The 14,525-nt window shown below is 33.8% G+C and overlaps 1 protein-coding gene across 5 annotated transcripts in view; it reads left to right on the top strand.

Annotated features, from left to right (window-relative positions):
- Positions 1-14,525, top strand: part of STRN (striatin) — a 118,140-nt gene that overhangs the window by 25,083 nt on the left and 78,532 nt on the right. The gene's annotated exons all lie outside the window — the stretch shown is intronic.

The following is a 14,525-nucleotide window of genomic DNA, read 5'->3' as shown; positions in this document are numbered from 1 at the left end:
GTGTAACTGTAAGAGAATCTAACCAGGAAAGCATTTGGCTTTCCAGATTCTATAGTGGGAAGTTTCAGGGTTGGTAAAAGCGGGTTGGGAATGTACCATTTGTAAATAGAGACTAGTGCAATTTCGATGCATGAAGGAGGGCACCCAAAGCCAGTGCTCTGGGATAACGCAGAGGGAGGGAGTTGGGGGGGGGGTTTCAGGATGAGGGGGCACACATGTATACCTGTGACTGGTTCATGTTGATGTATGGCAAAAACCATCACAATATTGTAAAGTAATTATCCTCCAATTAAATAAAAAAGAAAGTACCATGTTGAAAATACATTTAATACATCTAACCTACTGAACGTGATACCTTTAGCCTGGCCTACCTTAAATGTGTTCAGAACACTTATATTACCTGCAAGTTGGGCAGAATCATCCAATACAAAGCCTATTTTATCATAAAGTGTTGACTACTTCATGTAATTTATTGAGCACTGAAAGGAAAAAACAGTGGTTGTCTTGAGTTTCGAATGGTTGTAAGTGTATTCGTTGTTTCTCCTTGTGATCGCATGACTTACTGAGAGCTTTGACTGCTGTTGCTGTCCAGTATCATGAGAGTATTGCTAGCCTGGGGAAAGATCAGAATTCAAAATGTGAAGTACGGTTTCTATTAAATACATATTGCTTTCCCACTATTGTAATGCTGAACCCTCATAAGTCAGGGACTGTCTGTAGTACTAATGGGAAAACTAGTTTCCCTGATAAGGCATTCTCTCCCTCCAAATATAACTCTGCAGAATCAACCATTTTAAAAAACTCTTTAACTTTCCTTTTTGTTATTTATTCCTGTTTTAAAACAACATTCTTAAACTACTCCCTCTTTATCTGTTTTAAATAATATCTATAGACTTCATGTATGGTAAATTAAAACTTAGCTGTATCATCCCCTTTCACTTATCCACTCTACTTTCACTCTACTTTCTTCAGTATGTCTCAGTATTTATAGTTAATGTTTTTATTATTATGTGAATGTACACATAATATCCACTTCTGAACCAGCCAGATTGTGTACTGTGATTTTTTTCTTTTCCTATGAAGGTTTTTGGCTTTCTTGGAGTTAATGATTAACTCGTTTTCCCCCATGGTTTAATTTTTTTGAGTGTTGCTCTATTCACAAACTCAGTAGCTTTTAGATACAAATTTACATGTGATCACACTTACCAGATAATTTCTCTGGCCCACTTCCCCCATTTGTAATATTTTTTTATGTGGTTGTGCTGAGTCTTCGTTGCTGCACAGGCTTTTCTCGAGTTACGGGGAGCAGGAGCTACTCTCTAGTTGCGGTGCGCAGGCTTCTCATTGTCACACCTTCTCTTGTTGCAGAGCGCAGGCTCTAGTGTTCAGGCTTCAGTAGATGCCATTTGCGGGCTCAGTAGTTGTGGCTCTCAGGCTCTAGAGCACAGGCTCAGTAGTTGTGTTGTGCACACGGGCTTAGTTGTCCTGCAGCATGTGGGATTTTCCCAGACCAAGGATCGAACCTGGTCTTCTGCATTGACAGTTGGATTCTTTATCATTGAGCCACCAGGGGAGCCTCCTGTCCCCCTTTTTTTTAAAAAAACTCTTGACCTTATTCCTGGAGTTTCCTGTCTTGCTCTAATGTGGGCTACTTGCTCTTTAGGCCTGCGAATCAACTTTTATCCTGGAACTCATTGCTTCCCTCCATTGTTAGAACTCCTCTGTTTTCTGAAGTCTTTGTCTTCTTTTTAGTTTATCCTTTCATTTTAATGGTATCATTAGTCTCTTGAGGAAGGATGTATGGAAAGAACTGTTTAGAAAATTTATATGTCTGAAAATGATTTACTGACTGATGGTTGAAAAGAATGTGAATATATTGTTTCATTTCATTGTAGCCTCAATATTATTCTGATTCTCGTCTGTTTGTATTTGTCCTATTTTTTTGTCTTGGAAGATTATCCCTGGTTGTCTTAAGTTTTATGATAGGTTTTGGTGTAAGCGGTGAATTTGCATTCATTGTGTTGGTGGTAGGTTTGTTTCTGTCCTTCAGTTCTAGAAAAAAAATTTTTTTTGAATGATTTGCTTGATATCCTTTTCTGAATTTTCTCTAGTCTCTCTTATCAGATCAGATCAGATCAGTCGCTCAGTCGTGTCCAGTCTCTCTTATAGGAACTATTTATTAGAGTGTTAGGCCTTTTGATTGATCTTTTTACTTTCTTATCTTTGTCTGTTTTCCATTTCTTTGCCTTTTTTGTTTTGTGAGAGAATCCTTCACTGTATCTCTTGATATTTTATTTTCCTATTTTGACTTTCATCTTTTCCATTTCAAAGAGTTTTGTTTTCCAAAAGGTACTTCCAGTCATAAGATAAATGAGCACTAGGGATGCAGTGTACAACAGGTTAAATATAATTTACATGGCTATATGTTACATAAAAGAGAGCAAATCTTAAGAGTTCTCATTATAAGGAAAATATTTCCTTCTTTAATTTTATATCTATATGAGATGATAGATATTCACTAGACTTATTGTGAAATCATTTTGTGATGTATATAAGTCAAATCATTATGCCACATACCTTAAACTTATACAGTGCTCAATGTCAATTTTATCTGAATAAAACTGGAAGAAGAAAAAAACCAAACTGTTCAAGTAATCTATTAGATAAGATTGGGGCCCATATGATGAGACAGCATTACTGAAGATTACTAATTTTAGTCCATCTAACCCCAAAATATTTATCAAAAAATCTAATATAATTTACTACACAAATAAAGTAAAATAGTCTTAATTGCAAAAAAAAAAAAAAAGTTCTGATCTCTAAACATTTTGATAGCATCCTGTTATTTTGTGGAGGCAATATCATCTCTTGTTTCAGCAAAGCATTGTTTATTTGTTAAGAAGTTTAGCTCTGGAACTAGGTCTGAATCCTGTTCATGCTAATTAACCCTGGACAAACGAATCTCTATGTGTCATATTGTTCTCTATCAGTTAAACAGGGATGATAATAACACTTCATGGGAGTCTATGAAAATTAAGTGCAATAATTACCTATAATCTGAAGTACCCAGTCAGTGTTAGCTGTTATTTCCCTGAGACCATTGGAGATCTTTTGAAAACTTGTTTTGTGTCTATATTGTCTTGTTTCCTTTGTGTTCCTTTTAATCCTTATGTTTTTGTCTATATTTTATTGGATAGAGACTTTTCTCAAATGTCAGGATGGACCATTTTTAAGAATGTAGCCCTCATAAACTGCTGGGAAGTCCTCTGTTTCTAGACAAGGTGTCTAACATGGAGCCTTCAGTACAGTATGATCAGGCCTTCACTGAAGGATAATCTGATTCAGGTGAAATGGCTTTTTTGTTGTTGAAAGACCCCTGAATGCCATACTTAAATGACAATAATTCTTTTTGTCTTCTGAGTTGTATTCTGTTTTTTAGCAAATGGTAGTCTTATCACCTGCCTTGGATAGAGAGCCTAACTGCAGAGATAGATGGAACCTGGATAGGAAGTAGATTACAGGTTTTACCTTTAAAGCTTTCACTTAGTCATCTTGGTGGTTGTTTTTTTTTCGGTCACTGCCCCTTTCTTGCCCTCTCCTGTACCTGGTGTTCTGAGTCAGGACCTCTGTGTTTCCATTTCTTCAGAGACTAAATGTCTAGTATCTTGGGGTGGTGGGCTAGAAATAGTTGCTTTCTTGCATGGAGTAGGGATGGACTCCATTAGGTTTGACTGCATTTCATATAGTTTTAACTTCCACCTTTTTTAAGCCTGTAATACACCTGTTCATCTGTGTATCTCATACCTCTTAATTTCTGAACTGTTGAAGGTATTTTGGGGGAAATCGACCAGCTTCTCATTGAATTCCCTCTGTAGGTACTTAGGTTTCTGAGCTGCTAAGTAAGTACACTTTCTTCATCTGTTTTCTCTCACCCCTTGATGCCTGTGGCCTCTCTATATTCTCTTTGATCTTGTGGGTTTATATCTTTAAACAATTATTTAATTCTCCTTGGAAAGGAGCTATTCTTTCTGTCTTATGTTTTAAAATTTAGTGTGTGTTTGCCTCATGACTATGCTGAAATATATGGAGGTTTTTTCCTTCTAATTTCCTTTATTATTCCTATTTTCACATTCCTGAGAATTTTGCCATATGTCTATCAAGTTCTGTGAATTATCCCAAGGGGGTTTTTAATACTTTGTCTTTGAATCTATACATTTACTTAGATATTAGTGCTATCTTAGTTAAATTATTTTTCTAGTCAGGAACATGAGTAGTGCTTTTATTTATTAATCTTTCTGGAACCTCATTGTATCACAGAGAGAGAAATGTCCATCTCTTCAGAAAGTTCAGGTGGGCAGCTCTGTTCTTGAGTGCTTTACAGTTTTCTGTATTTATTTTTTTCTTTATATATTTATCCTTTAAATGAATACATTGCATTATTATTCATTTGTTATTGTTACTGTTACTGTCTTTTCAGTGTGTACTGTTAATACATAGTGTTAACATGAAAGAGAGATGCCCTAGAGCAGCATGGACAGGGTGCGCATGGGAGAAGGGCAGCCGTTATCTTAACGTTTAGTCTTCTGCTCTATAAGGTTCAAACCCTTTATTATTGCATCGTAAGTACTTCCGATTCTTGGGAAATTGAGACCTAGTAACTAAGTACACAAGAGATGAAATTCTATTTTAAATTTCAGTGGTTATTGCCCTTCTGGTGACCAGAAGACTTATAACCTCTATCCAGGCACTGCTGTAGAGAACCTGGGGAATCAAATTAGCATTCAAAAAATTGTTTCTGGTGAGCTTGAATTGGAGCAAAGGAAGCAAAGGCTTGAGGCCATCTAGAAAACTTCATATGGAAAAGCCTGGTGAACTATCTTTCGATTTTAGTTACTTTTGGAGGGTAACTATTTGTTGCCCTTTATTTGTAAAAGGAAATAATGGAGTGCTGCTGGTTTTATGGATTTATTTTATATACTGCCACTTAGCTAAATTCATCTGTAATCTTTTAATTTTTAGTTTCCTTGGGTGTTCTAGGTACAGATCATTCCCTTTGGGAAAAAAAACAGTACTTTTTCCTTTCCTTTAATTATTTCTTTTTTTCTTCTTGAATAGTTCAAATACACATTTGTCCAAGCAATTTTTTTTTTTATTACTATATTAATGGCATTGGTGGTGGGGCCATTTTGAATCAGCTTTGCTTCTTTTTTACGGGTAGTTCTCTATTTTTTGACTTGGTTTTTGGTAGGAAATAAATAGGCCCTTTGAAAGGTACCCAAGTGTGCTAGACCTTTTCGTAAACATTACATAGTTTAAACTTTACAGTAACATTCTGAGTTTGAGGATATTATCAGCATTTTTACTAATGAGGAAATGAAAACTTAGGTCAAACGATTTGCCATTATTAAGTGACAAATGAACTTTAGAAACACTAGATACTGAATGCTTTTTTTGGAATCTTTGATTCCTGGATCATATTAAACCTGTGAAGAACTATAATAAGATACATAATAGTAAGATAGGTATGTGAAAGTGCTTTGTAAGCCATAGTGGAAAAGCTGAATATTATCATTGCCTCTCCTTAGCTTATCAGGGATAAGGTATGGGGTGTCATGTGTTATGTATTTGATCTACAAAAGCACCAGGAGGTCCCTAAGTGGCTACAGAAAAGGAATGTGTTCCTGTGTGATACTTATATTATTTAAAAAAAGACAGCAACAGCTCTGGTATACTTAGAAAATAAAAAATTTTGCTGTTTTCTTTTTATTTTAGAAAAATGAAGTATTTTTTTAGTTTAAATTTTCTTGCAAGAACAAAATAGATTAAATTTAATAGATATTCAGCATTATCTTCTGGAATTAAATTTGAATCAGCAGACATGGAGGTTAATAAACTTGATAAGCAATAGATAAAGGAAGATTATATGAAAAAGAGTTAAGGTAGCAATGAGTCCATAAAAACTGGTAATAGAGGACACCAAACTTTCTCAAATATATTTTTATAGTTATCTGTTTTTTACTGGTTTCATCAGCATATTGGAAAATTGCTTATTAATCACTCACAAATGCATAGTTTTCTAAGTCCTATTCAATATGTATTGGAGAAGGCAATGGCACCCCACTCCAGTACTCTTGCCTGGAAAATCCCATGGACAGAGGAGCCTGGTGGGCTGCAGTCCATGGGGTCGCTAGGAGTCAGACACGACTGAGCGACTTCACTTTGACTTTTCACTTTCATGCATTGGAGCAGGAAATGGCAACCCACTCCAGTGTTCTTGCCTGGAGAATCCCATGGACAGAGGAGCCTGGTGGGCTGCTGTCTATGGGGTCATACAGAGTCGGACACGACTGAAGCGACTTAGCAGTAGCAGCAGCATTCAATATGTATAAGCATTTTATCTGTGTGTGTAATATCAATTATTTATAGGATGGTTCTATTAATACTTAGGCCAAATTGCTAGTTCAATCACTTAGTGACTATTAATGTTTCACCAAATATGTGTTTCATGATCGTGAATTTCTTCTTTATTCTCACATAATTTTCTTGAAATTATGTGCTATTTGTCATTATAAAAAAAATTATATATAATTTATTGTTGTGGTGGGGGGAAAAACAATCCAATCCATAAACTTGGGTTCTATTATTACTAGAACAATAACATATTTTTACTATCAGAAGACAGCAAAAGATAAAAAATTGTCTTGGACAACTGGTTGCTTATATTCTTTTCAGAGGTAAAATAGTAATGTAAGTAAACAGGAAGATTTTGCCTACATGTGAAACATAAGAGAAAGGCTTAAACACATTCAATCAAGGGATTAGGCATCCTAAGTTTTTTTAAGAAATTGATTCTATTATATTTTCTGTCTGCCTTGGTCATTTTGCTTTTGCCTGAATATTAAATATTTATAATTTTCATATATTAATATCAAAACCTTTTGTTTTAATGATAGAAGTTGCAGTTCACATTTCATAGTGATGGTGTGGTAGATGAAAGAACTAAAAATTGAAAAATTTTTCAAAGCTATGTGGAAAACAAATTTGTGGCTTATACTAATTTTTTATACTTCTAGTTTATTATTATCTTTGTCATTTACTATGACTAAAATTTTATCTTTTTAATCAAATAACATTGAATAACTAAGGTCCTTTGGGACAGAACAGTTTTTTTCTATTTGTTTAGTAGGTACTGTATTCAGTAGAGTTATAATTTAGTAGAATGCAGGAATTCTGCCTTTATATCCTAATACAAGTCAAGTGGGAGGCACATACATAGAAGGCATTAAGTGAATAATTGTTGAATGCATGAATGAGGCTTCTGTCTTCAAGGGGATTATTATCTCTGGTTGGAAATGAGATAAATCATAAACACTTAAAAAATTTAATGATAAAAGAAAATATTTTAATTGTGTGATAGTCCCGGTTAAATGAGATTAGCTACATACTGTGTTTAGCAGAGTGGTGAAAAACAAAAAATCCACCCCATTTTTCTTGAAATGTTAGGTAAATAAAAATAATGGCACAGAAACTTTGTTTATGAGGAAAATTTCAAGGAACTCACAGTTTGTTAAAAGATAAAGCTAGCTGTAGAGTTAATACCAGATTAAAATACAGTTTTTGAGTTATATATCAGTTTTGTACTTAACTCCAGAATTAATAGGCATCTCACTGTATTTTATTTGTGTTTATTTTTTATATTTACTGCTTTTACTTGTAAGAGTTTCTGATTCTAGTTGCAGACAGCACATGCTATTCAGCATACATGTTTCAGCCACTGAACTGTGAGCTCTGTTTTACTTGTTTTGTCACTACCGTAGCCCTAGTGCCAGTAACTGTCCTGGTACAAATAAAAATGGTTAGATAGCATCACTGACTCAACGAACATTAGTTTGAGCGAACTCCGGGAGATGGTGAGGGACAGGGAAGCCTGGTGTGCTGAAGTTTATGGGGTCACAAAGAGTCAACAACAACAACAATAAAGTAAATGCTCAGTTAATATTGTCAAATGAATAAATGTGAATATTTGAGTCAAATCCCCAATTGTTAGTAGCCTCCAATGTTTCATCTGAAGAATATATATGGATATATGTGTGTGTATATTATATATATATTTGTTTGTTTATATATGTGTATACTGGTATTGTACCCAAACTGAATTGAAAGTGCACTATGAGTAGCAACTTGGTTTATTTGTCTTTACTATATTCTCCTTTATGACAATTTGAACTGTGATAGGTAGTAGGTATTCCCCAAAACTGTTATTAAACTGAATTAAAATGGTTGATTTTATTTTCTGATAAGGAGACTGCTAGAAATACAGTCATACACAAGGAACTTGGAAGAGAATCAAAAAGCTAGTGTGTACCTGTTTGTCAGCTTGAGGACGTTTATAAGACTTCATCATTCTCTGTAAAGAGCTGGGGTTCTGGGACAGCTCAGTTATTTGCTCTTTAGCAGCCTATTTGCTTTATTTTTGGCTTTCTAACTATGTCACAGATGGTGTAGGTCAGTGGTTCTCCAAGTATTGTCCCAGAATAGCAGCATCAGCATCACCTGGTAATGTGTGATACTTAATAACAATGCATGTTCTAGGCCCCACTCCAGACCTGTTGAATCAGAAATGAGGAAGGGGCCAGCCCAAGCAATGTGTGTTTCAACACTTCCTCTAGGTGATTCTGAGGCTAAAGTTAGATGCTGCCAAGTGACTGCACTGTCTTTAGGAGAGAGGGCCAGCTAGAGATGACGATCGTATGCCTAGAGAAAAACAACTAGCAGCCTAGATGCACGAGAATAATGTAGTCCAAAGCGTCTCAGAGGAAATAGGTATAATTTATAGAAGACATTAAGATGTCAGTATAGAGCAGATTGTTGAAACTTCACTGTGTGCTCTTCTTTAGCTTAAGTAAACTATTTTATTGACTTTTACTTTTCATGTATTTCTCTTGTTATTTGTGAGTTTGTGCTCTGTTGACAGAAACTTATATTAGTTGTCTTTTGGCACTTTATTTTAGGTTTTTGTAAAAGTGAATGTTCTTTCTTTCCCATAGTATATGACAGAAAAACAATTGAAAAATAGCCAACCCAAACTAATATTTTGTGTACATTTCTTTTTGAATATACTTTTCATTGATTTCAGTTTTAAATTTTAACCCTGTAGCATTTTAGAGTACAAGATAGTTTAAATGGTCTCAAAAACTATTTAAAATAATTTAGTTATTAGATACTCCCATGTGTGCAGGTAAACCTACTTAGATATAGCAGATTTATATTCCTTATATGTATCCTTTTGACAAATTAGAATTGAAAATAATAACAAGTTTCCTGTTTATCATATAGACTTAAGTTGTAAAATATCTACTGTTTGTTTTTTTTTGTTTCTAACGGTTAGGAAATTAGAGGCCTCTTTTTAGGTATACAGTATAAAAAACTTATGGAATTTTTAAATATTTATTGTCCTTGAAGATAATTCCAAAATTTTCTCTTGAAAATAGTGCCATTACTATTAATTTTACTTGTACTACAAATATTTTATTTGTAACACTTAAAAGCTATATTCATACCTTATCTACTAGTTCAGATTGTCCACAGTAGTGGTGAACCTGATTTAACACTATCACAGTCAACATACAGTTGCATTTTTCCCAACATATTATCTAATTATTGAACTTTATTAAGCTGATGAAAAGGAGAAATATGATTATAATTTTAATTGGCATTTCTCTTGTGAGAGTGAACATCTTTTTAATATGTTTGAGCTTTTGTATTTCCTTTCTATCAACATGTTCTTTGTGTTTTTTCCTGTTGAGTTCTTGATCCTTTTCTTATTAATTTGTAGGTGCTCTTTATATATAAAGAAAAACACACTCTTGTGATTGGTGGCATTACTACTTCTCTGATTTTGTTTTGACATTTTGTCAAAAAGAAATGGTCTTATTTGTTATAGTTTTTCAGCAACTTTTAAATTACCATATATAAATTTTGTTTTTGAGGTGAAATTTATTAGTTTCTTATGACTTTGGGTTTTGTCTTATTTTCAAAAAGACATTCCATGAGATTATTAGAATAAAACAATCTCTACCTTTTCTTTTAATACTTTTGGGTTCCTTTAAGTTTTTGATCCTTTTGGCAATTTGTTTTGATATGAGAAATAATTTCCAGATGGCTACCATCAACATTTATTGAATAATTTACATTTTCCCTAATGATGTACAGTGTCACCTTTAATTTATACTAAATTCCTGTATGTATTTGGGTTTGTTTTTGGATTGTCTGTACCATACATGTGTCTTTTTGTGCATCATTACCACTTTTTAAGTGACTGTAAATGATGATACGTTTTAAAATATTTCAGAGCTTTGGAATTTTTTTTATTCTTGCTTGTTTATTTTTCCATGTGTACTTTAAGCTCATCATGTGTGATGTTTTTAAAAACATTGTATTTGTATTTTAATTGGGCTTGCATAATTTTATAAGATTAATTTAGGGAAAAATAAAATTAATAAATTTAAATTTAAATAAATTTAAAATTAATAAAATTAATTTAGGGAAAAATAAAATTGTTCTTCTTGTTTAAGAACATGATTTTGCTTCTCATTTGTTCACGTCATTTTTTATGCTCTTCAGTAGCATTTAAAGTAATCTTTGTATACCTCTTATTTTCTTCTTGTAAGGTTTATTCTAATCTTATTACTTTGTTATTATAAATGGAATTGTTTTCATTCATTATATCATCTAACTGGTTGTTTTTATAGAAGCCCTTGGGTTTCAATTTATTATTTTTATATGTAGTTACTGAAATTCCCATATTTTTATAATAGTTTATAGTCTATTTTTTCTTGGATTTTCCAGGTATCCAGTCAAATCATTTGCAAATAATATGATTTTATTTCCTTTTTTAATTTATAAACTTATTTTTTATTAATTGAAGTATAGTTGATTTACAGTATTATATTTTTTTAGATGCAAAACATAGTGGTTCAGTATTTTATAGATTTTTCTCCATTGATGTTATTACAAGATAATGACTGTAATTCCTGTACTATACAATATAGTCTTGTTTATCTCTGTTAATCCCATTCTCCTGATTTGTCCCTCCCCACTTACCTCTCTCCCCCCTTTGGTAACCACAAGTTTGTTTTCTATATCTGTGAGTCTGTTTCTGTTTTGCATATTCATTCATTTGTACTATTTTTTAAATTTCACATACAAGTGATACCATACAGTACTTGTCGTTCTCTGACTTAGTTTCCTAAGCATAATATTTTCCAGGTTCATCTCTATTACTGCAAATGGCAGAATGTCATTCTTATGGCAAGGTAGTATTCCAGTGTATCATACGTATATATAGGGAATAGTGCTCTGTCTGTAGATATATGTATATATATACCACATCTTCTTTATCCATTTATTTGTTGATGGGCACTGAGTTCTTTCCATGTCTTGACTGTTGTGAGCAGTGTTGTTATGAACATTGGGTTGCATGCATCTTTTTAAATTAATTTTCATTTTTTCCAAACTTACTTCTTTCTGGACTAATGATAGTGGCCACCACCAGAGCAGTGTTAAATATTTGTGGTAAGAAATGGACATCCTTGTTTTGTTCCTGATGGTCGTTACTTCTTAGGTTTCTCTATTACACATGGTACTGGCTTTTGAATTTAATTGTTTGTGTCTTATCATATTAAGGAAGTTGGCATAGTGTTTGTTTCAAAAACAGAAATCTCCTGTTGACAGAAAAGTTGGAAGGGCAGTACAAATAAGTTTTTTTTCTGAACCATTTGAGGGCAAGGTGCCAGGCAACCTGATGACCTATTGCCATCCACCAAATACTTCAGTGTTTGTTTTCTGTAGACAAGTACTATCCTGTGTAACCACACATAGCCATCAAGATGTAGAAATTAACACTGATGTATTACTACCGTTTGATTATCCCATTCATATTTTGCCAGTTTTCCCAATAATGTACTTTTATAGCCAAATCTAGAACAGAATCATGGATTACATTTGGTTTTCAGGTCTTTTTAATCTCCTTCAATCTGAAACAGTTTTTCTTTGACTTTTATGACCTGACGCTTTTGAAGATTATAAGAATGTTAACATAAAATGCCCCTCAACTTCAGTTTGCTTGATGTTTCCGTATGATTGATTTCAGGTTTTGCATCTGTGGCAGAAATGTCACAGAGATATTCTTTGATCACTAGGAACTATCACAAATATTCCTATTATTCTTGTTTGTTTTGCCTTTTCCAGGCACCTCCATCTTCTTTGTAATCTTTCTTTTCAACAATTCTGGGTCTTTTAGTATTAAATATTTAAGTAGTCCAGTGTGTGAATTGATAGGAGGATGGGGAAACAAGTGTCTGGAAATATAAGAAGTAGTTGGTGGGTTGGGGAATGAGTCACAGTAAAGATTTTTGAGCATTAGAGGCTGCAGTGTCAGAATCACCCAGGACAGAAATACAGAATGGTGGCAGAAATGCAGAACTAGTCAAATGGGATAGAAAGGAAGAAATTGGTAATTTTTAAAAATTATTTTGATTATTTGATTATACTGGTTAAATTTTTATTAAAGCCACTTTGAAGACTGTCTTCTAGGCCAAAGCACTGTTTGACCAAATAAGTTGGACTGTCATATCCTTTTGAAGGACATTCATTTTTGTCACTCTTTAATGCATGTATTATTACTCTGCTTATATAAAATAATCTCATTGTAGAACAAATAATTTCAAAAAGTTTTATAATTGTTTAGTGTAGATATTACAGATATTTGATACATTTTCCTCTTTGTGTACAATTGAATCATCTTTAGCCTATTTTTACATATTTCAATAAGATAAAAATAATCCTTCTAGTAACGGCAATATAAATTTTAAGAGTTTGTTGAAATGACAACAAAAACATGACAGAACCTACATTCTCAAAGTTATAAGAAGCTCAGTGAGTTGGATTTTATGTTTATTATGGTACTGTAAAGAGAGAAATGGGTGTCGTTTAAACTAAGAAGTTTGATGTTCATTCACTAAACCTTTAGTTGGATCATCCACAATTTCTTAGGGATATTGTAAGGTCCATCATTAAATATAATTTCTTGCTTACTTAAATGGAAAGCACTGTGGATATATAAATAACATTATCTGAGTTAATATAATAGAAATGAGAGGGGAAAGAATGTGAGAATAGTGAACCTGATAGCTGTCTTTGAGGGCCTTTAAGTAGATAGATCTCCTGCCACTCTCCTAGTGGTGTTATGAGTTACCTTAACAGATTAGTACTTGCAAGATAGTTTTTAATTCCTTAAGTAGAAGGTATTATTTCAGTTCTAAATGTATTTTTTAGTTATTCTGAACGACTGTTCTTTCCTATCCCCTTTTGTCTGACTGAAGATGAGAGTATTACAATTTATTCATGTTAAAATGTAGGGTTTTTTTTTTTCTTTCTTTCTTTAGTAATACTTGGGTGGGGCCAGGAAATTATGGAGGGCCACTGGCTCTGATTTTCCTTTTCCCACCTTTCACTTTCTTTACCCCTGCATATCGAATCTAAATGGGGGTGGGGTTAAAGGTGGGGATTGAGAAAAGGCAGTTATTCCTTATTTGTAGATGTCCAGGATAGTCTCTGGAGACAAGGAATCCATCATAAAATTTAAGTAGATGGTGAAGCTCTGAGAACTCTTACTTTACAAGGCTTATTATAAGAACTCATGATTTTGCTTTACCCACTTTCCTCATCTTCACTCTGAAAATAAATTGTGTAAGTTTCAAGTGTACAGCATTGTAGTTCAATATTTGTAAATGCTGCAAAATGATCACTGCCACAAGTCCAATTACCATCAATTACCACCGTACAGTTCATCCGTTATACTCATGTTGCCTGTCCCCCAACCCTTTTTGCCTCTTGTAACCACAGATCTCTTCTTTGTATTTATGTATTTGTTCTTGTTTTGTTTGTTCATCTTTATTTTTTGTAAGATTCCACATGTGAGTGAAATTACACAGTTTCTGTCTTTCTCTACCTGACTTACTTTGCTTAGCATAATATCCTTGCGGTTCATCTATATTATTGCAAATGACAGGATTTTATTTTTTATGGCTGAGTAATATTCAGTTGGAGATCAGCCCTGGGATTTCTTTGGAAGGAGTGATGCTAAAGCTGAAACTCCAGTACTTTGGCCACCTCATGCGAAGAGTTGACTCATTGGAAAAGACTCTGATGCTGGGAGGGATTGGGGCAGGAGGAGAAGGGGATGACAGAGGATGAGATGGCTGGATGGCATCACCAACTCGATGGACTTGAGTCTGAGTGAACTCCGGGAGTTGGTGATGGACAGGGAGGCCTGGCGGCTGCGATTCATGGGGTCACAAAGAGTCGGACACGACTGAGCAACTGAACTGGACTGAATATTCAGTTGTGTGTGTTATACATACACATGCATATATATACATACGTATGCATATCTTCAGTAGCCATCTGTCAGTGGACACTTAGTTTCCATATCTTGGCTATTTATTATAAATAATGCTGCAGTG

This window comes from Bubalus kerabau, chromosome 11 (assembly GCF_029407905.1).
Source record: "Bubalus kerabau isolate K-KA32 ecotype Philippines breed swamp buffalo chromosome 11, PCC_UOA_SB_1v2, whole genome shotgun sequence".
Lineage (NCBI taxonomy): Eukaryota > Metazoa > Chordata > Mammalia > Artiodactyla > Bovidae > Bubalus > Bubalus kerabau.
This window is presented reverse-complemented; position numbering and strand designations above follow the sequence as displayed.